Below are 22,197 nucleotides of genomic sequence, written 5' to 3'. Positions count from 1 at the left end.
CGGTCCTTCCACGAGTCAGATAGCGAAGTACGAGATGAATGTCAGACAGGCCGGTTCGGCAATGGTGCGGGCAATGCAGGTACACAAGGAGAATCTGAAGGGGTAGTGAGTCAAGCCGGGTCGATAACGTTTTGACAGCGAGGTACAAAAAGCAGATCCAAAAGGGTAGTTAAGGCAATCTGGGTCACAAAGGTCACAGGCAAACGGAAATAAACTGGAGGAAGGAAAAGGTCAGGAAACAGATAATCACAGGAACACTGGAACGCTGGAGGACAGGAAAGGACCTGAAACTCTGGCACAGGAGGTGGGGTCAGAGAGGCTTAAATAGTGCTGCTAGCCAATGCCCTCAGCACTAGTAGTGCTGTCATAGCTCCAGCGCCGTAGCGCTTGTCATCCTTTAGCGCCGTAGCGCTATCTTCATGCAGCGTCCCGTTGCCTAGAAACCAGACGCGCTATGCGGACGGGCGGGTGGCCGCCCAGCAGCGCCTGACAGTAAACATGTTTTCCTGACACATCTCTGAAGTTATTGAGATATGCCTTCCCTGGTACTCTCTTAGATCTGAGTCTGACCTGTGCCTTACTTCCTGTCTGATTACTGTCTTCCTATCCCACCTAACTAGACTCTGCTCTGACTTCCAGTTTCCACTACAGATGGGCAGGCTCGGTTCCCCAAGACCCAAACCCACCCGAACTTTGCCTATCCGAGTATCAAGCCGATCAGGCTCGGTACTCTCCCGCCCGTTCGGTATCAAAATCGGGGCAAAAGATCATGACGTAGTCGGATCTCGGAGCTCGTTTCTCGCGATATTTGAAAACCCATGGCCATTTGACAGAGGGAGAGAGCAGGGTTAGGTCACAGGCTGTATTAGAGCAGGGACAGAGCAATAATTGTACACCTTATTCTTTGTATTATTATTTCAATTCTATTCTATTCAATTTTATTATTATAAGGGATGTGCACCGGCGACTTTTGAGGTCTCGTGTTTTGTGTTTTGGATCCGGATTTTCTCGATGTTTTGGGTTCGGATTTGTTTTGCAATACACCTGCCGAAACGTTTTGGTTCGGATTTAAGGTTTTGGATTCGGATTTTTTTTGAAAAAAAAATAAAAAGTGTAAAAATCAAGTTTTTGGGCTTATTTTCACTCCTACGCTATTATTAACCTCAATAACATTCAATAACAATAATTTCCACTAATTTAAAGGATATTCTGAACACCTAACACCTCACAATAATTTTTTTTTTTTAGTACAAAACGTTGCAACGAGGTATCTTTCTGGACTGCGTAGAGGAGTGTTCCCCACAATACAATTAAAAACCCATCAACTGGTCTGAATTACACCCAAAAATAGTATCTGGACTGCGTAGAGGACTGGCCACTGGCCACCACAATATAATATATAGAAAACCTTCAACAGGTCAGAATTACACCCAAAAATAGTATCTGGACTGCGTAGAGTAGTGGGCACTGGGCACCACAATAAAAAATATATAGAAAACCTTCAACAGGTCTGCATTACACCCAAAAATAGTATCTGGACTGCATAGAGGACTGGCCACTGGCCATCACAATATAATATATAGAAAACCTTCAACAGGTCAGAATTACACCCAAAAATAGTATCTGCACTGCGTAGAGTAGTGGGCACTGGGCACCACAATAAAAAATATATAGAAAACCTTCAACAGGTCTGAATTACACCCAAAAATAGTATCTGGACTGCGTAGAGGACTGGCCACTGGCCACCACAATATAATATATAGAAAACCTTCAACAGGTCTGCATTACACCCAAAAATAGTATCTGGACTGCATAGAGGACTGGCCACTGGCCACCACAATATAATATATAGAAAACCTTCAACAGGTCAGAATTACACCCAAAAATAGTATCTGGACTGCGTAGAGTAGTGGGCACTGGGCACCACAATAAAAAATATATAGAAAACCTTCAACAGGTCTGCATTACACCCAAAAATAGTATCTGGACTGCATAGAGGACTGGCCACTGGCCACCACAATATAATATATAGAAAACCTTCAACAGGTCTGCATTACACCCAAAAATAGTATCTGGACTGCATAGAGGACTGGCCACTGGCCATCACAATATAATATATAGAAAACCTTCAACAGGTCAGAATTACACCCAAAAATAGTATCTGCACTGCGTAGAGTAGTGGGCACTGGGCACCACAATAAAAAATATATAGAAAACCTTCAACAGGTCTGAATTACACCCAAAAATAAAATCTGGACTGCGTAGAGGACTGGCCACTGGCCACCACAATATAATATATAGAAAACCTTCAACAGGTCTGCATTACACCCAAAAATAGTATCTGGACTGCGTAGAGGACTGGCCACTGGCCACCACAATATAATATATAGAAAACCTTCAACAGGTCTGCATTACACCCAAAAATAGTATCTGGACTGCATAGAGGACTGGCCACTGGCCACCACAATATAATATATAGAAAACCTTCAACAGGTCAGAATTACACCCAAAAATAGTATCTGGACTGCGTAGAGTAGTGGGCACTGGGCACCACAATAAAAAATATATAGAAAACCTTCAACAGGTCTGCATTACACCCAAAAATAGTATCTGGACTGCATAGAGGACTGGCCACTGGCCACCACAATATAATATATAGAAAACCTTCAACAGGTCAGAATTACACCCAAAAATAGTATCTGGACTGCGTAGGGGACTGGCCACTGGCCACCACAATATAATATATAGAAAACCTTCAACAGGTCTGCATTACACCCAAAAATAGTATCTGGACTGCATAGAGGACTGGCCACTGGCCACCACAATATAATATATAGAAAACCTTCAACAGGTCAGAATTACACCCAAAAATAGTATCTGTACTGCGTAGAGTAGTGGGCACTGGGCACCACAATAAAAAATATATAGAAAACCTTTAACAGGTCTGAATTACACCCAAAAATAAAATCTGGACTGCGTAGAGGACTGGCCACTGGCCACCACAATATAATATATAGAAAACCTTCAACAGGTCTGCATTACACCCAAAAATAGTATCTGGACTGCGTAGAGGACTGGCCACTGGCCACCACAATATAATATATAGAAAACCTTCAACAGGTCAGAATTACACCCAAAAATAGTATCTGGACTGCGTAGAGTAGTGGGCACTGGGCACCACAATAAAAAATATATAGAAAACCTTCAACAGGTCTGCATTACACCCAAAAATAGTATCTGGACTGCATAGAGGACTGGCCACTGGCCACCACAATATAATATATAGAAAACCTTCAACAGGTCTGCATTACACCCAAAAATAGTATCTGGACTGCATAGAGGACTGGCCACTGGCCATCACAATATAATATATAGAAAACCTTCAACAGGTCAGAATTACACCCAAAAATAGTATCTGGACTGCGTAGAGTAGTGGGCACTGGGCACCACAATAAAAAATATATAGAAAACCTTCAACAGGTCTGAATTACACCCAAAAATAAAATCTGGACTGCGTAGAGGACTGGCCACTGGCCACCACAATATAATATATAGAAAACCTTCAACAGGTCTGCATTACACCCAAAAATAGTATCTGGACTGCGTAGAGAACTGGCCACTGGCCACCACAATATAATATATAGAAAACCTTCAACAGGTCTGCATTACACCCAAAAATAGTATCTGGACTGCGTAGAGGACTGGCCACTGGCCACCACAATATAATATATAGAAAACCTTCAACAGGTCTGCATTACACCCAAAAATAGTATCTGGACTGCATAGAGGACTGGCCACTGGCCACCACAATATAATATATAGAAAACCTTCAACAGGTCAGAATTACACCCAAAAATAGTATCTGGACTGCGTAGAGTAGTGGGCACTGGGCACCACAATAAAAAATATATAGAAAACCTTCAACAGGTCTGCATTACACCCAAAAATAGTATCTGGACTGCATAGAGGACTGGCCACTGGCCACCACAATATAATATATAGAAAACCTTCAACAGGTCAGAATTACACCCAAAAATAGTATCTGGACTGCGTAGAGGACTGGCAACTGGCCACCACAATATAATATATAGAAAACCTTCAACAGGTCTGCATTACACCCAAAAATAGTATCTGGACTGCATAGAGGACTGGCCACTGGCCACCACAATATAATATATAGAAAACCTTCAACAGGTCAGAATTACACCCAAAAATAGTATCTGGACTGCGTAGAGTAGTGGGCACTGGGCACCACAATAAAAAATATATAGAAAACCTTCAACAGGTCTGCATTACACCCAAAAATAGTATCTGGACTGCATAGAGGACTGGCCACTGGCCACCACAATATAATATATAGAAAACCTTCAACAGGTCAGAATTACACCCAAAAATAGTATCTGGACTGCGTAGAGAAGTGGGCACTGGGCACCACAATAAAAAATATATAGAAAACCTTCAACAGGTCTGCATTACACCCAAAAATAGTATCTGGACTGCGTAGAGGACTGGCCACTGGCCACCTCAATATAATATATAGAAAACCTTCAACAGGTCTGCATTACACCCAAAAATAGTATCTGGACTGCGTAGAGTAGTGGGCACTGGGCACCACAATAAAATATATAAAAAACCTTCAACAGGTCTGCATTACACTGCACATACGGCTGCTCCTCCATCCTCTCCATCATATACATGTTGGAGTTTCAGCGTGTGAAAACCTCTTGTTTTTGATAATGTCAGTGCATTTTGAATATTTTTCAATTTGCCCCACACCACTGAAATCTATGATACGCATCTATCTATCTTGACTGCGTAGTGTGGTGGCCCCGGTACACAATTTGGTACCGAGGCCACAATATAATTAAAAAACCCTCCATGGGTCAGAATTCCACCAAAAAAGGGTATGGACTGCGTAGTGTGGTGTGCCCGGAACACAATTTTTTACAGCGCCAACAATATAATTAAAAAATTGGGCATCAACTGTCACCGTTGTTTAATATCTGATACACCTAAATATGGACTGCACAGTGGAGTGGCCCCGGTAGTAAATTTGGTGCCGGGGCCACAATACCTCCTCCAACTTCCAAGTGTAGTGTTTATAAAGACAGACAGCGTCGAAGTGTTATTAGTTGACTTTCTTAACCCTAAAATTGTCCCTGTTGCAAATATTCGTGCAATGGACAGTTACTTTTCATTGAAAGACTCAAGCTTTCAAATGTAGTGTTTATAAAATATAAACAACAATACAGTAGTTTTAGAGCACGTCAATACCTCTTGTTTTAAATTATGACACGGCATTTTACTTTTGGTTTAATTTCTTGAATTTGTTTAAATTTGGTTTTACTTTTTGAACATGGCAAACGACTGTTGATTGGTCATATAATGCAAAAAAAAAAGTTCCAAGATGGAATTGTCCTTTGGCCCTCACACCCACCCTTATGTTGTTGAAATAGGACATGCACACTTTAACAAACCAATCATTTCAGCGACAGGGCCTACCAAACAACTTTGGCTGAAATGATTGGTTTGTTTGGGCCCCCACACCAAAAAAGCTATTCATCTCTCCCTGTACAGACTAAACAGGCTCTACTGAGGCAAGATGTCGTCCTCATCCTCAACCTCTCATTCCTCTCCCCCTACAGTGTGTACTTCCTCCTCATCACACATTTTCAATTCGTCCCCGCTGGACTCCACAACCACAGGTCCCTCTGTACTATCTGGAGGGCAGTGCTGTACTTCATTGAGGAATTGATTATTCATTTTTATAAACATCATTTTTTCAACGTTATGAGGAAGCAACCTCCTTCGCCGCTCACTGACCAGGTTCCCCGCTGCACTAAAAACTCTTTCTGAGTACACACTGGAGGGGGGACAACTCAGGTAAAATAGAGCCAGTTTGTACAGGGGCTTCCAAACTGCCTTTTTTTCCTGCCAGTAACAATATGGACTGTCTGACATGTCTACTTGGATGGTGTCAGCAAAGTAATCATCCACAATTTTTTCTATTGTGACAGCATCCAATGCAGCGAGAGTAGACATGTCTTCAATGGTTGGCAGGTCCTTCAGTCCGGACCAGATGTTATCAGCATCCCCGCCAGCGCCTCTTTTGGGAAAACTGAGCTTTTTCCTCGCAGCCATAGATGTGGAAGAAAATGAGGGTGGAGCTGTTGGCATGTCACGGTCCTCTTCAGAGGACAATCTCCTGACCAGCAGGTTTTTGCACCGCTGTAGAGTTGTGTCCGCCGGAAACAGAGACACAACATACGGTTTAAACCGAGGATCGAGCACGGTGGCCAGAATGTATTCCTCTGACTTTAAAAGAGTAACCACCCTCGGATCCTGGCAAAGCGTACGAAGGGGTACATCCACAAGAGCTACATGCTTGGTGTAATCGCAATGGCTTACCAGCTCCTCCCTCACTTTCTCCAGCTGCTTCTGCAACAGCCTGATCAGGGGAATGACCTGACTCAAGCTGGCAGTGTCGGAACTGACTTCTCGTGTGGCAAGTTCAAATGGCTGCAGAACCTTGCACAACACGGAAATCAGTCTCCACTGCGTTTGACTGAGGCGCATCCCCACTCCTTTGCCTATGTCGTAGGTGGCTGTGTAGGCCTGAATGGCCTTTTGCTGCTCCTCCATCCTCTGCAGCATATAGAGGGTGGAGTTCCAGCGCGCCACAACCTCTTGTTTGAGGTGATGGCAGGGCAGGTTCATGCTTTTTTGATGTGCCTCTAGTCTGCGGTAGGCACTGGCTGAATGCCGAAAGTGTCCAGCAATTTTGCGCACCACCGCAAGCATCTCCTGCACACCCCTGTCACTCTTGAGGTAATGCTGCACCACCAAATTAATGGTGTGGGCAAAACATGGGACGTGCTGGAAATTGCCTATATTTAATGCCCGCACAATGTTACTGGTATTGTCTGACACCACAAATCCCCATGAGAGTCTAAGTGGGGTAAGCCACTGGGAGATAATTTCCCTCAGTTTCTCTAATATGTTGTCAGCGTTGTGCCTCTTATTAAAGCCTGTAATACACAATGTTGCCTGCCTTTGCACGAGCAGCCATTTTGTAGATGCTGCTACTGATGCAGCTGTTGCTGTTGCTGCGGAAGGGGATGCATCTACCCAGTTGGCTGTCACAGTCATATAGTCCTTCGTTTGCCCAGAACCACTTGTCCACATGTCCGTGGTTAAGTGGACAGTGGGTACAACCGCATTTTTTAGAGCACTGAGGACACTTGATCGTACTTCTCTGTACATTTTTGGTATCGCCTGCCTAGTGAAGTGGAATCTCGACGGGATTTGGTACCGGGGACACAATACCTCCATCAACCCTCTAAATCCCACTCCACTGATGGCGGACACCGGGCGCACGTCTAACACCAACATTGCAGTTACAGCCGCAGTTATACGCTTTGCAATAGGATGACTACTATCGTATTTTGTGGTCATGGCAAACGACTGTTGGACGGTCAATTGTTTTGTGAAAGACTTAGCGGTCTTACGACTTCCCCTCTGGGAAGATGACCGACTAACAGCAGCAACAGCAGCAGTGGCAGTAGTAGGCGTACCGCTGCAGGATTCCTCGGATGAATCCCGTATTGAGGAGGACTCAGTCTGGCTGCTGACTTGGGCTGCAGGACTGAATCTGATGGAGATTGTGGAGGAAGTTGACGAGGAGGGTGTTGCTGGTGTGTATCCAACTGGACCACGGGATTTAGGTGTCCCTGTATCGATGAGGGTCCTAGCCCCAGTTCCTGAACTAACCACTGAACTATGAAGGTTATTCAGGTGACGTATAAGGGAGGATGTTCCTAGGTTGGCAAGATCCTTACCCCTGCTTATTTGAGCTTTACATAAGCTACATATGGCCATACATTGGTTGTCTGGATTTGGATAAAAATAACTCCAGACCGAAGAGGTGCATTTTTTGGTCTTCTGACCAAGCATGACGATGGGCTTTTTCATCCCATGGACATCAGCTGTTTCCCCCCCTGGTGCCTCATTTACAATAACCACATCACCATCCTCATCATCAAGTTCCTCCACAGCGCCAGCTACATCATCAATAGGCTCCTCCCGAGCCACCTCTTCCCGTACAGTGATGGGAAGGTCAGGCTTGACAACCACCAACACCCTTGGACTCGCCTTGAGGATTTGTGATAATTTCTCTTTAGAAGGCAGAGTTGTGTGCTGTTTTGTTGCTGACAGCATAACTCTCTTAAATTTTTTGTAGGGGGGGGGAGGAGGAGGAGGGCTAAGATCCGTGGGTGAAGCTGAACCACTAGTCATGAACACGGGCCAGGGCCTAAGCCGTTCCTTGCCACTCCGTGTCGTAAATGGCATATTGGCAACTTTACGTTTCTCCTCAGATGATTTTAAGTTTATCTTTTTGCTACTTTTTCTTAACTTGGGCTTTTTGGATTTTACATGCCCGGTACTACGAGATTGGGCATCGGGCTTGGAAGACGACGTTGATGGCATTTCATCGTCTATGTCATGACTAGTGGCAGCAGCTTCAGCATTAGGAGGAAGTGGGTCTTGATCTTTCCCTACTTTATCCTCCAAATTTTTGGTCTCCATTATATGTAGCACAAGATACTGCAGAATGTGTGAACTTGGTAATATTGCAGTACCAATGGACTTATACTGCTGGATTGGTTTTGCAAATTTGGTTATAATTACTTTTTTTTTTTAATTTTTTATTTTAATATTTTTTATAACTTTTTTTTTATTTTTTAAAAACTTGGGAATAATGGGGAAATAACTATGCCCTTAGAAGCACAGAGCACAGGACACAGCACCACTGGACTGAACAGGACACAGCACAGGACCCAGCAGCACTACTGAACTCAGCAGGACAGAGCACAGGACACAGCACCACTGGACTGATACTGCAGAATGTGTGAACTTTGTAATATTGCAGTACCACTGGACTTTTACTGCTGAATGTGTGAACTTGGTAATATTGCAGTACCAATGGTCTTATACTGCTGGATTGGTTTTGCAAATTTGGTTATAATTATATATTTTTTTAAAAATTTTTATTTTTATTTTTTTTTATAACTTTTTTTTTATTTTTTAAAAACTTGGGAATAATGGGAAAATAACTATGCCCTTAGAAGCACAGAGCACAGGACACAGCACCACTGGACTGAACAGGACACAGCACAGGACCCAGCAGCACTACGGAACTCAGCAGGACAGAGCACAGGACACAGCACCACTGGACTGATACTGCAGAATGTGTGAACTTTGTAATATTGCAGTACCACTGGACTTTTACTGCTGAATGTGTGAACTTGGTAATATTGCAGTACCAATGGGCTTATACTGCAGGATTGGTTGTGCAAATTTTGTGGTAATTAAAAAAAAATTAAATTAGTTTTTGGTATTTTTTTAAATAACTTTTTTTTATTTTTTTAAACACAGGGGAATATTGGGGAAATAACTATGCCCTTAGAAGCACAGAGCACAGGACACAGCACCACTGGACTGAACAGGACACAGCACAGGACCCAGCTGCACCACTGAACTCAGAAGGACAGAGCACAGAACACAGCACCACTGGACTGAGCACAGCACAGCACAGCACTGAACTGAACAGCACGAGATATAGCAGGACAGAGGACCACCTAACACACCCTCCCTCTACCCTGATCAATGCCCGAGTGAAGATGGCGGCGACTAGCGGGGAATTTATAGGATCCGAGTATCTCGAGATCCGACAACGGGATTATGAGTCAGAGCCTCAGTTTCAGATTTGAATTTGGCGCCAATACCCGGATCTGTCTCGGATCCGACTCGGATCGGCAACGTTCGGGTGGGCTCGGATTTCATAAATCCGCGTGCGCTCATCTCTAATTATTATTACCAATTCTATTAGCAATTGTTAGAGCAGGAAGAGAGGAGGACAGAGGAGTCTTTTTTTTTCAATATTTTGCACTACAAGTGCTTTGGGGTGTCCCATATTCCCCAGTGTAAAACAATAATTTTTTTGGCTGTCAAAGTCATATTTATCAGCAGTATTTCTACAATATTTTGCACTACAAGTGCTTTGGGGTGTCCCATATTCCCCAGTGTGAAACACTAATTTTTCTGGCTGCCAAAAGTCATATTTAGCAGCAGTATCTAATACAATATTTTGCACTACAAGTGGTTTGGGCTCTCATTAAAATGGATTCAAAGCAGTCCACATATGAGCAGAATCAGCAAGCAGTTTCTGGCACCAGTCCTGATGGTAGTGTTCCCAGTACGTCATCTGGTAAAGCCTATCTAAAAGTACATAGACTTTTTAAATCAGGGAAAAAAACACAAACCCAAATAAATTTTACTGTGTTGAAGCGAAAAAGAAATGTAACTGAGGAAAAGTTAAGTGCCGATAAAAAAAAATTGCCAACATGCCATTCTACACACGCAGTGGCAAAGAAAGAATGAGGCCTTCGCCTTTCTTTATTAGTGGCAGATCAAAAAATGTTACTGAGCCTTCTTCTTGTACGGTCACTCGTGACCAAGCAAGACCAAGTAATTTGGAGTCTAAAAGTGGTGCACAACTACTGTTACGCGTGAAAGGCGAACTGCAAGAAAACAGTAAGGCTTTAGAGGATAACGTATGCACAGAATCAGAAATGACACCAATCCCTGTGGAGAGTCCATCCACCAGTGGTATATGTAATTGTGAGCCTTCTGTTAGTGTACTCATAAAGAAGGGCCCTTTCAGCAGTTCTGCTTTATGTGTGCCTTAACAGGCCGAGTGTAGCTGGTGATACACAAATTGAGGATGCCACTTTGAAATTAGAAGAGGATGAGGGGGAGATTTGTGTAGTCGACGAGGGCGCTAATGAGTATGTTGATGAGGATGATGCAGACAGATACCAAATTGCCTTTCTCAATTTCTACTTATATTCTACAGTCTATAACAGCTGAATAGTTTTCTATTTTACTCCTAGTGGAGGGGGGGTCTGATGCAGACAGATACCAAACTGTCCGTGTCCATTTCTTTTAATATTCTAATTCTACAGTCTATGCAGGCTGCTTTTTTTCTATTTAACTACAAGTGGAGGGGGGGTCATAGACAGCCACCAAACTACCTTGGTCCATTTATTTTTTATATTGTTCAGTCTATGCGGCCATTTCTATTTAACGTACAGTCAATGCAGGCTGATTTTTTCCTATTAACTACAAGTGGAGGGTGTAATATACACCCAAAGGCGATAGCTACATTGCCAATAGTCAAAGATGGAGGAGGAAGACAACCAGGTTTGTCTGTATAATTTGCAGGCAAGTGTTAGAATTTAAGGATGGCCTACCAGGGATTAAACTGTTTTTTTCATAATTTATTAGCTTTAGAATTACCTCACTTATCCAAGAAACTGGTGGAGCACTAAATTAGGTTATTTTAGACCAAAAAAATTGTATTTTTTTTCAAAAATAGCAAAACAAAAACAAACAAAACCAAAACCAAAACCAAAACATGCAAGGGCAGTTTGGCAAACCCAAAACACGACGGTAATCCAGATCCAAAACCAAAACCAAAAACACGGGGGTCAGTGAGCATCTCTAGTTTCCACGCACTCATTGAAAACTCACATCTTCACTGTAGCCTATTCCCAGGGCCAGCACTATCACTTGGCACGCCAAGTTGGTTACCTAGGGTAGTGTTTTTCAAACCTAATCCTCAGGACCCCTAACAGTGCAGGTTTTCCAGGTGACAAGGGAAATAATTATACCACCTGTTGATCTGTTATAATGTGTCAATCAATAATGAATACACCTGTGCTAAAGCAAAAAGATATGGAAAATATACACTGATAAGTGTCCTGAGGACCAGGTTTAAGAAACACTGACCTAGAGCACCAATGGCGATAGGGTTCCTAAAACACTGGGTGAGGCTATGGGGTGCCTTAACACTGGATAACATAATATCATTTATGCACTATTTTCTGTGCCAATGTGCCTGCACCACACAAAGCGCCGCTTACATGTGCATCTGTCGGCTGCTACACCAAAATGCCAGTGTTAAACTGGGTGTGCGGTGCTTGACTGTGAGGTCAAGCTTGAGGAGCAAATGATGCCACCCCACCTCTCACCAGCTAAGGTAAGATGGCACCACACCCGAGGAGGGCGGGCGCCACTTCCAAGGGCCCTGTCTATCCCACCCCCCACTTGATACTACCCGCTTTGCACACTACCAGATATCATAATGTCCCTACAGATCATACACTGTCTCAGCATTCCCTCTACAAATGGATGTGAGGTAGAGTGCATAAGACAGGAGGTGTACTAGTTTTAATGGTGATGTAGACAGATAAGACGTATAAGAGGTAGGAGCAGGTGGATACAAGCAGAGCCGTTTGATAACTGCAGTGTTAAACAAAAAAGAATATAAAGAAGAACAGCAAATTAAATGCAACAGTAAATATCAATAATAGTGAATGGGTGATATTAGATCAATAGATGATAAATACACTAAAATGAAAAACAAACACTTAATATTATAAATAATGAATGCATAAGGGTATTATTACAAGTGATTAAATGTACTAAAGATAAATAAAATGATGAAATGTATAAAATGTATAAATAGTGAAATAAATAAAATAGGTGTATAACTGTGACGGTTGTCTACGTAGGAGTGGCACCTAACACGTTTCGCCAGAGGTATAGGGCTTCCTCAGTAGCTTCTTTTGCAAAAATGTATGGTGGTGCAACTACACTGTTTATTTATGGAGTAAAGACTATGGCTTCCCCATTGGTTAATGTGTATGATGATATTGGCAGTATACTAGTTAATGAATGATACATGCACACCTGTGCACACATGTATTGTTGCTGGTGTGGTGTTTATGGAAGGCATAGTGGTTATGTAAAGAGGATGTATGCACAACTATGCCTGATGTGCACATGCACCTCCATTGTGATACTCTGTGGGGGTTGTGTGGAAACTTGTGCATCCACAATGTTTAGGTTTGTGCACACCTCTGCTGGGTCTGATTGTGTATGAATCCCCATATATGTAAGGTGGCATGGTGTGTCCGCATCTCCTGACTTGGAAAAGATTGTGCACGCACTTTCACTAGGTTAAATGGATGTCCATGGGGGTTGTGAGCCATAGAAGCACCTGTCCGATGCCTGGAAGCGGACCTCACTTATGGGACATATGTGTACAATGTTGGTGATGTTGATGTGCATGGGTTTTAAGTGGATAATGCATTTGGTGTGTGGGACATGTGACTGGGAGGCAGAAGTTGGTTAGCTATTTCTTAAATGAATAAGTAGATTAAAAAAACATAATTACAGTATATGTCTATGTGGAACCATTGGTGGAAGTGGTGGTATATACATTGGTACGCCATACCGCCACTTCTTCTACTGCCATCATTCTAACACTATCACATTCCATTCACTTATATTCCTATTAAATTTTTCATACCGCCACTTCTAATCTTCCATTTCAACTATTGTGTGGAACAATATGATGGGGAGATGCATAGCACCAAGTAGACAGTAGTGTATCCCCTGCGATATACTACGTCACTTGTTCTACTTCAATAATTTCATATTTTGATTACTATAACAAAAAAGTTTGTGTAAGAAGTTGTGATGTAAATAGAGATGAACAGTTTGGATTCATATTAGTCCAACACATCTAAGTTTTACATGCCAGAGTTGAGTATCTTGGTAGTGCCAACGCTCCCCGGATCTAAAAGAGGAAAAAAATGTAATTTTCATGTGTTGTCCAAATCCAATTAGCTTTTGTCAGTTTATTTATCATTTTGTCTTTGGGAGTGGGTGACAGAATAGATAGGAGCATAGGACGGATCCATATACATAGGAAGAACAACCTCCCCAGCAAATTGCTGGTAATTACCGAGGAATCAGAAAAACTTGAACACTGATGAGATTAGTTTAATAAATGAGACGGAGCAGGTGAGGAAAAGGACAGAGGAGCAACCAGGCGGCCAAAACACTGCAGCACTTAATTACTTATTTTTAATGGATCACAAAATGATATTGAACAATTAATTTAATGTAATTATTTATTATGCGAGTATTTGAGGGGAACTGAGAAAGGATGAGACAGCAAATCATTACTTTAAATATAAAAGAAAATTGATGTAATGATATAAGTTGATGTAAACTGGTAATTGTAAACTAATATTCTCAAAACAATAAGACCTGGCAGTGGCAGAGAGAGAACACAATCTAGACCAACAATTTCAAATTAAATATATACTGTAAGAAAAATATATTCGTTCCTCACATAATTTTTTTTGCGTAAGTGGAGTAACTATCATTTAGGGAGAGGACACACAACAAATATACTACACTACATATGAAACAATTGGTTTGCAAAAAAAGGTGCAATTTATTACTTTGCATAATTGATAAAACAACGATTATTGGGCAGTGCTAAGAGTTTAGCAAATAGCTGCAGCCAACAACAGAGACAGAAATTGACAATTAATAGTGACATCTGAAATATATTACTTAATAAATAAATATTATAAGAATAATTCTGCATCCTCATCCATGGTCTCATGAACACCCCAAAAAGTGTTCGGAGGCGTCTTGCAAAGCAAACTACTCAAAAAGGGAACTTATGCCAGGAGTACGCCAGGTGTACCAATCTGTATTTGTACTAGAGAAAACCGAGCCCACCTGAACTTAGGGGATCCGAGTAGGCTCCCGAGGCGGCTCGGTAATTTCGCGCATCCTCAGATCTGAATTGAGGCAAAACGTCATTGTTGCGTTGTCGGATCTTGCGGGTTTTGGATTCCATAAGTAGCCCCCCCAGGAGATCCAACGCCATTGCTCACACAGAAACAGGGGTAGCAGTGTTCTTGTCACTCTCCATTCTCCAGTGACATTGCTCAGTGCCATTGCTCACACAGAAACAGGGGTAGTAGTGTTCTTGTCACTCTCCAGTCTCCAGTGACATTGCTCAGTGCCATTGTTCATACAGAAACAGGACGGGTAGTAGCATTCTTGTCACTTGACAAAAATTGACTGGATATGACTGGAAATTAATGTTATTGAGGTTAATAATAATGTAGGAACAAAAAAAAGAGCCAAATTATGTGGTTTTAGAAAAAAATAGGGATTTTAGAAAAATAATAGGGATCCAAAACACACAAGGACGATTTTGCCAAAACCAAAAACAAAACAAGACGTTAATCCAGATCCAAAACCAAAGCCAAAACCAAAGGACAGGGGTCAGTGAACATCTCTAATTTGTACACCTGAGTGAAACATAGGGTACTAAAGCATTAGCCATATACATTAGCACTAAATGCAAAAGTGGTGTTACCAGTGGTCGAAGTGGAAATTTAAAAGTGGTTGTATGAAACGTGTAATGGGAAAGTAAGTGGATGGAATTTAATAGTTTTACAATGTAAGAAGAAGAGGCAGTATGGCATACCATCATATACACCCCTACTTACACCACTGGGTATTCCCCTATTGGTATTCATCCTAATAATGTAATGGAAACATGTTTTAATACAATATTATGTTGTTTACAAATAGGGTAATTAAGCCAGATACAGAAGAGAATAATGTATTATTAATAAAAGTAAATGTGTCATCTACCATATAGAAATAAACTTAAATACAACAACTCCACATGTGTTGTTTATGCCTTTAAAATGAAATGTGAATTGTTGCAAATATTTTAGTCAGGCAATACAACAAATAAAATAAATAAATAATTTATGAAGATGAATAACTTGAGTGCAGAGCAAGTTTTATTCTAGCGAATAAAGCAAATTCCAGTGTGTCACTTTAGGGATGATCTTTCAAATCTCCTACATGTCCAGGTAGCTTTTCATGTTTGAAGGAATTGTGTCCAAAACGTAAAACACAAACTCGAAACCTGATTCACAATTTCTTGATGAATTTGGATGAAAGCTTAACAGACTAGTAACCTTGGATCCTAGAAGACATACTAGGGAGTCGAGGTTCCAGTCAGACCTCCTGTTTGTGTATGCTGGCCAGAACTTTGACCCTGTTCTTGGCCTTCCACTGCATAGATTTGGATGATATTTAATATATAAAACAAAAATGACACTGGGTAACCACCTCATGGGTGTGTTAGAAGAGCTGCTAAGCTGCTAATTATTTTTAAAATGTTTGACAGTCCCAAATAACCCATTGATAACTTAATAACTTGAAGATTTAATCCCAGGTACTGCAGCTATATATTGAAGCTTCAGGCCCTACTAGAGTGCCAGAGTATTAGGTGCTACCTGTCCCCAGCACACTTACCTGTTTCTGTTCTCTGACTCCAGATTCTTGCTTGACTGCTTGGTCAGTCTTTGACCACTTTGATTTTATCTGCACACCAAATCGTCACCTTTGGCTTCCTGAGCATTCTTCTGCATTCCGACTTGTACTTTGCTCCTGCTCAGCTTGACCTCGGTTTGTCTGACTATGCTTTTCACCTATGTGTTTAACCAGTAACTGACTTAGAAAACCGTGATCTGCATGTCCCATGCAGCAAAGTCCTCTTTGCGGGATCCTTGGCGAACACCGGGGGCATGTTAAACTCCGCGCCTCTCTGTTCAGTAGCGCCAACCACTGGTGAACAGTCTCCATCCATCATTTTCTTTAGCAAGTGTGACATTCTACCATGAGATGTTATATTAAAATCAGTGTGCGCATGCACCATAAACTCCATTCATCAACTCTATAAATAAATAAATAAAAACCAACAGCGGAACACCACCTTACAGTCCAATGGGGCAGGGACTGATGTGAGTGAGTTCTCTGTACAGTGCTGCGGAATTACTGGCACTATACAAATAGCTGCTGATGATAACAAAATAAAAATAAATTATGTCCCCACCGCCCCAAAAGTGTTGTTAGTACCAACGCTAATAGTCTAGACTGCCAGTGGTAAAATAGGGGGACAAACAGCATGAGGTTCCCCTGCAAAAGCTGATAGCAACACTAGACTATGATAGGCTGGTCTGGAGTCACTGTAGGACTCCCACCTGTGTGATCTCCCTGCCATGTCAGCATAAGGATGAATTTCTTAGGGAACTAAATCACTTATTGTACCTCCAGTACCACCTCTACCCTGACAATACCCAAATCTATATTGCTTCCCTGATCTTTCCCCTTCTGTACTATATTGAGAAACCAGCTGCCTTTTTGCTATCTCCATATGAATGTTCCAAAGCTTATCTAAAGCTTAACATGTCCAAAATAGAGCTTATTATCTTCCCCCTGCCAGAATCACCACCTCCCCTCAAGTCTCCTTCACTGTCAATAACACCACAATTTCCTCAGTCTCTCACATTGGTTGTTCTGGTGTCACACTTGACTCCGCCCTCTGTTCTATTCCTCACATTCAGACTCTCTCCCTGTCCTGTCGACTCCACTTTAAAAACATTGCCAGAATATGCGCTTTTCTTACTCAACATGCTACGAAAACTCTTATCTATTCTCTCAACTTCTCTAGTCTAGACTATTGCAACCTCCTGCTATCTGGCATTCCTGACACCTATATATCGACACTTTAATCCATCCTAAATGCTGCTGCAAAACTGATCTTCCTCTTTCATTGCTCAACATCTGCTGCATCACTTTGCAAATCCCTGCACTGGCTCCCTGTGTCCTCCAGAATCCAAATCAAATTACTCACCCTTACCTACAAAGCTCTCAACAACACTACCCCTGCATACATCTCAAATCTCATATCAAAATACTCTCCCTACCGCATTCTTTGACACATGCCTTGTCTTGTCTCTGGTAACCAAATCTCACTCTGGCCTACAAGACTTCTCCCGTGCTTCTACTAACTTATGAAATTCTCTAACAAGCCTAATCAGACTCTCCCACATCCTTCAAATCTTTATACGCTCTCTGAAAACCCATCTCTTTATTAGAGCTTACCTTATCCCCGATTATAGTAGTCACACTAATGCCCTCTCACAACTGTCCCAATCATTACTCTTAGCCATACTCGCTCCTGTGCCTTTTCTAACTTAGAGTATTCCTTGTTTTCATGTGTCATTTATTTTGTCTACCTTGTGTGTCTTGCTTTTATGTGTCTCCTGTTTTCCCTACTGTATGGTGTTGCGGAGCACTGTGGCGCCTTACAAATCTACAATAATGATAATAATGATAATCATAATAATAATACGGGAATCTGAGTTGCAAAATAAATGTGCCCCATCCCCAGGAGAAAATAGCTTTGTGCTGAAGCACTAGGGCTCTTTCCACACCACTGGATTGGTTGGTGTTGGGTAATAAAAGTGTAAACATATAAATAAAGATTTACTAAAGTGTTTGGATAAGCTGGAGCTTGTAGAACTTTTCTGGTTTCTTCCACTGGTTTTTATTTCTGACCAAGGCATTCTTTTAGTGATCCTGAAAAAGTGTGGTATGCCGATGCAGATGTGGTGTTCAGTGTATAACTTTTTGGACAGGCTCTTGCTGTGGAACCCTGATGTCGGCAGTTTTTTTCCATTTCATTTAGTTACGCTACGGCATACTTGCCAACTTTTAATTATTAAAGTCCGGGAGATCCCAGCCCTGGGCCGTAGTAGGAGGGCAGGAGGGCATAGGATGCAGTCAAGTACGTCATTTTGGCCCCACTCCGATGACAAAATATAATTTTGTCGCAGGGGTGGGGCCAAAATGACACAATATGCTGTATATCGCCTCATTAAGGCTCCCATCCTGCACACTTAACTAGGAAGTGAGCAGGATGTGGTAGAATTGCCTGCTCTCCTGGGAGTCTGGGAGAACTACCCGGATTTCGGGAGTCTCCCAGACATTCCAGAGGAATTGGCAAGTATGCGCTACGGCAGAGAGGAAAGGGTCCACCACCCAGATAGAAATTATAATAGATAAGTTACACAAAGATTAAAGGCTGAATAATTTCTAGTTTTATTAACTCTGTCTATAACTGTAAACAGTAGAGTCAATTCGGTCAGCCTTAATATGCAATCATAAACATTTAACAAGTAAACAATGACTTTTCCAATATAGTACCAATACGGAATGCAGTCTTTCTTTCTCCTGTACTTTTCTCACACACTCCCTCAAAGATCTGTTCTCTCTCTTCTTCAACCGTCTTTTTTCTCTCACTGCATTCTGGGAAATGTTGTTGCTATAAAGACTCACCCAAAATGGCTGCCAGTTCTACATATGGGCTGCTTAAAGATGACCGCTGTCAGCTCTACCAAAGAACTGACAGTCTGAATGATAGGTGAGTATCACAAATGGGCTGATAAGCTTGTAGAAATTGTTTAAGTTTCACTCATAGTTGGAGTGCATAACATCACAAAATTGTGGGAAAAATTACAGTGCTTTAAGTAAGTTCTCTGTAAAAAGCAAAACTCCTGCCACAGTATTTCTAAGTACTGTGAGTTACTGTGGACATTACCTTCATCTCAAGATGTTCTGTTGGCAAAAATTAGTGAATTTTTTACATTTTGTCTGATGTGATAACTGGATTACCGAAACTTGGAGACACTTTTTTGTTGCCTACAGAAAACAGTTATTCTGACAGTAGAACATACCCTATATATGTGACAATGTGTGGACCAACCAGATTTATGTTATGGGAAAGAAAGGCTGTCTTCTACCTATCATTCAGAAATGGCTGCAAGGTGTTCACATGCACAAAGCATGTGGTTCCCTGCCATCAAACTAAATAAATCCAGTGTCCTAGTCAAATGAAAACCAAACGGTAAGTACTGATTTGCTGCAGTATACCTCTGTAATCCATACATGCAGACTGGTTCTGCTCCAATATAATAACTTGGTGCATGCAATAAATAAAAGCAATGATGAGATTTTTTTTCGGAAAAAAAACCAGAATGTTAAACAGTCAGCATGACATAGAAACCTCTGAAAACAGCATATGGAGTATGACACGCCAATTCATTTGGACCAGGCACAGTATACAGCTGTGCAATATGATCACGAACCATATAAATGTAAGCACAATGTATAGTACAGGTGTAGATAATTCATGGCTCTTAAGGATACCATATTGTCAGTACTGTGCATATGTTTTTCCTACAGAATGTTCCCAATGACACTTTATATTAATAAGAGAGCCTAGGCCCAAGCTTGGACTGACAGCGGGGAGGAATTCAGTGATGGGATATGAAACATCTGGGGCTTTGGGGTGATTTTCATGGCTATCATTTAGGAATAGAACCCATCTGTCTATCACACCAAGGCCAAAGTATCCCCTGAATGTATACATATGTGGTGCTATGTGAGGGCCAATCATGATTTTTAAAGTCACTTTACACTGTATGTTTACAGCGATTATTTGGTATGAATATTTATAGAAATTGTCTTTTAATATTCTCAGTAGTAAATGTGACTGATTGGTAAAACAGTCATAAAGTACTATATAAGGAATTCCAGTGATGTGAAATGAGTAAGTACTGTACTTGTGAGTTTCATTTCTGTAGTCAAGATTTTTTTACGATTGTTGTTTATGGCATTAATTAGGCGCTAACAATACATTAGGAGCCACTACATGACAGTGTGTCTGGAAAATGTGCTAATGTAAATATAAACTGTTTTGTCTCTTTTGACTTACTTAGATCAGATAGCAGCCAGCATTCAATGACACAGTAGTTCACTAAAATCATGGCTGCTATGTTAGCACTGAATCTGCGTCTAATGTAGGCCATCAATTCATCAGGTTTCGTCAGGTAAGTTGCGCTCTTATGCCCAAACTATGAAATTCCCTCTTGATTCTATTTCTCTCTATAGTAATTCTTCAGCTGTACAGTCTTCACAGTCCCTTAAAAATACCACTGTACCAATTATTCACTTAACTATGGATATGTGGATAAGTGTTATTGATCAAACTAAGGACTACATGACAATAAAAGCGCAATATAGGTGTATCTGCTTCAGCAGCAGCCGCACCTCAAGTATGACCCCTATCCTCCTCTCGGTCTAGTGCTATCACCAAGCAGATCATTTACAGGCTAACCCCTTTATGTATTGCTGGCTTCACTCAGAAGCATGCAATGTCTATTGGAAAAACTCAGTAATACCATAGCGAAATGGCTGAATCCACTTTGGACTTTCCTGAGGATTCCTCATTTCTGATTATAGAATTAACAATGTCTGCACCTTAAAACCTGGTGAGTTTCATCCCATACTGGACCTGATTTATCAAGGAACGCAAAGTGAACGCAACTTGCGTTTCTTTTAAATTGGACGGAAATTGCACGCAAGCGCGTCTGTATTCAAGTATAACGGGATCTCAGGAAACATTACCATTTGAATACTGGATATGCACCGGGTTGGCTCAGGTATAGCAGCACCCTGTGTAAGACATGTCTGGTACAAATGGGGAAGTGCAGATGCAGGTTTACTTGCCGTATGCAGACAGACACAACAAATTGTAAGGTACGCACAATACGTATGTGTAATATCAAGTTCTATCAGAATGCACAGATAAAGATGGCCTTGTGGATCAAGTTCTTTATTTGTTTTGCCAATCTTTTTTATTTCAAGAGTTTGCAGCATATTGAAATCTGATCACTTCCTTTTAGCAGCCTTGCATGATCCTGCGTTCTCCTTCACCACCAGCAGCTATTTATATAGCGCCACTAATTCCGCAGCGCTGTACAGAGAACTCACTCACTTCAGTCCCTGCCCCATTGGAGATTACAGTATAAATTCCATAACTTACACACACTAAGAGAGACTAAGGAAAATTTAATAGCTGCCAATTAATCTACTAATATGTTTTTGGAAAAAAATATATAAAATTTATAATATGTAAAAATATACTTTTTCCTTGGATTTATGTAAAATATTTTAGCAAACAACTTACTAAGTATTTCTGTCCTGACCTAAATACTTATTACGTTATTTTGACTCAAATACTTATGACAAGTGAGGCTTTTAGGATGAACGCACTTAAAGGGCGACAGTGTTTGTAGCTAGCTGAACACTTAAACTGAAAGGGTTTACATGGGGTGGTGTCCGACCAATGGTAGCTCCCGTGGGAGGGACCTGGATTGACTATAGCAGGATGTACTTCCTGGTCTGCCTCACTTCACAGCACGAGATCCCACCCACCCATCCTCAGTTTAAGTATTTTGGTTTAACATTGCGGTAGGAAGGCCCTGCGTGCAGCGGCTGATTAGTGGGCGCACAGGTAGTTGGTCGCAGGTCTCTGTCCCCTTAGAGGCACCAGTA

The 22,197-nt window shown here is 41.5% G+C and overlaps 1 long non-coding RNA gene across 1 annotated transcript in view; it reads left to right on the top strand.

Moving 5' to 3' along the window:
• LOC142139484 (uncharacterized) overlaps positions 1–22,197 on the top strand; it is a 507,294-nt gene that overhangs the window by 22,784 nt on the left and 462,313 nt on the right. The window lies entirely within an intron of this gene.

This window comes from Mixophyes fleayi, chromosome 2 (assembly GCF_038048845.1).
Source record: "Mixophyes fleayi isolate aMixFle1 chromosome 2, aMixFle1.hap1, whole genome shotgun sequence".
Taxonomy (NCBI): Eukaryota; Metazoa; Chordata; class Amphibia; order Anura; family Limnodynastidae; genus Mixophyes; species Mixophyes fleayi.
This window is presented reverse-complemented; position numbering and strand designations above follow the sequence as displayed.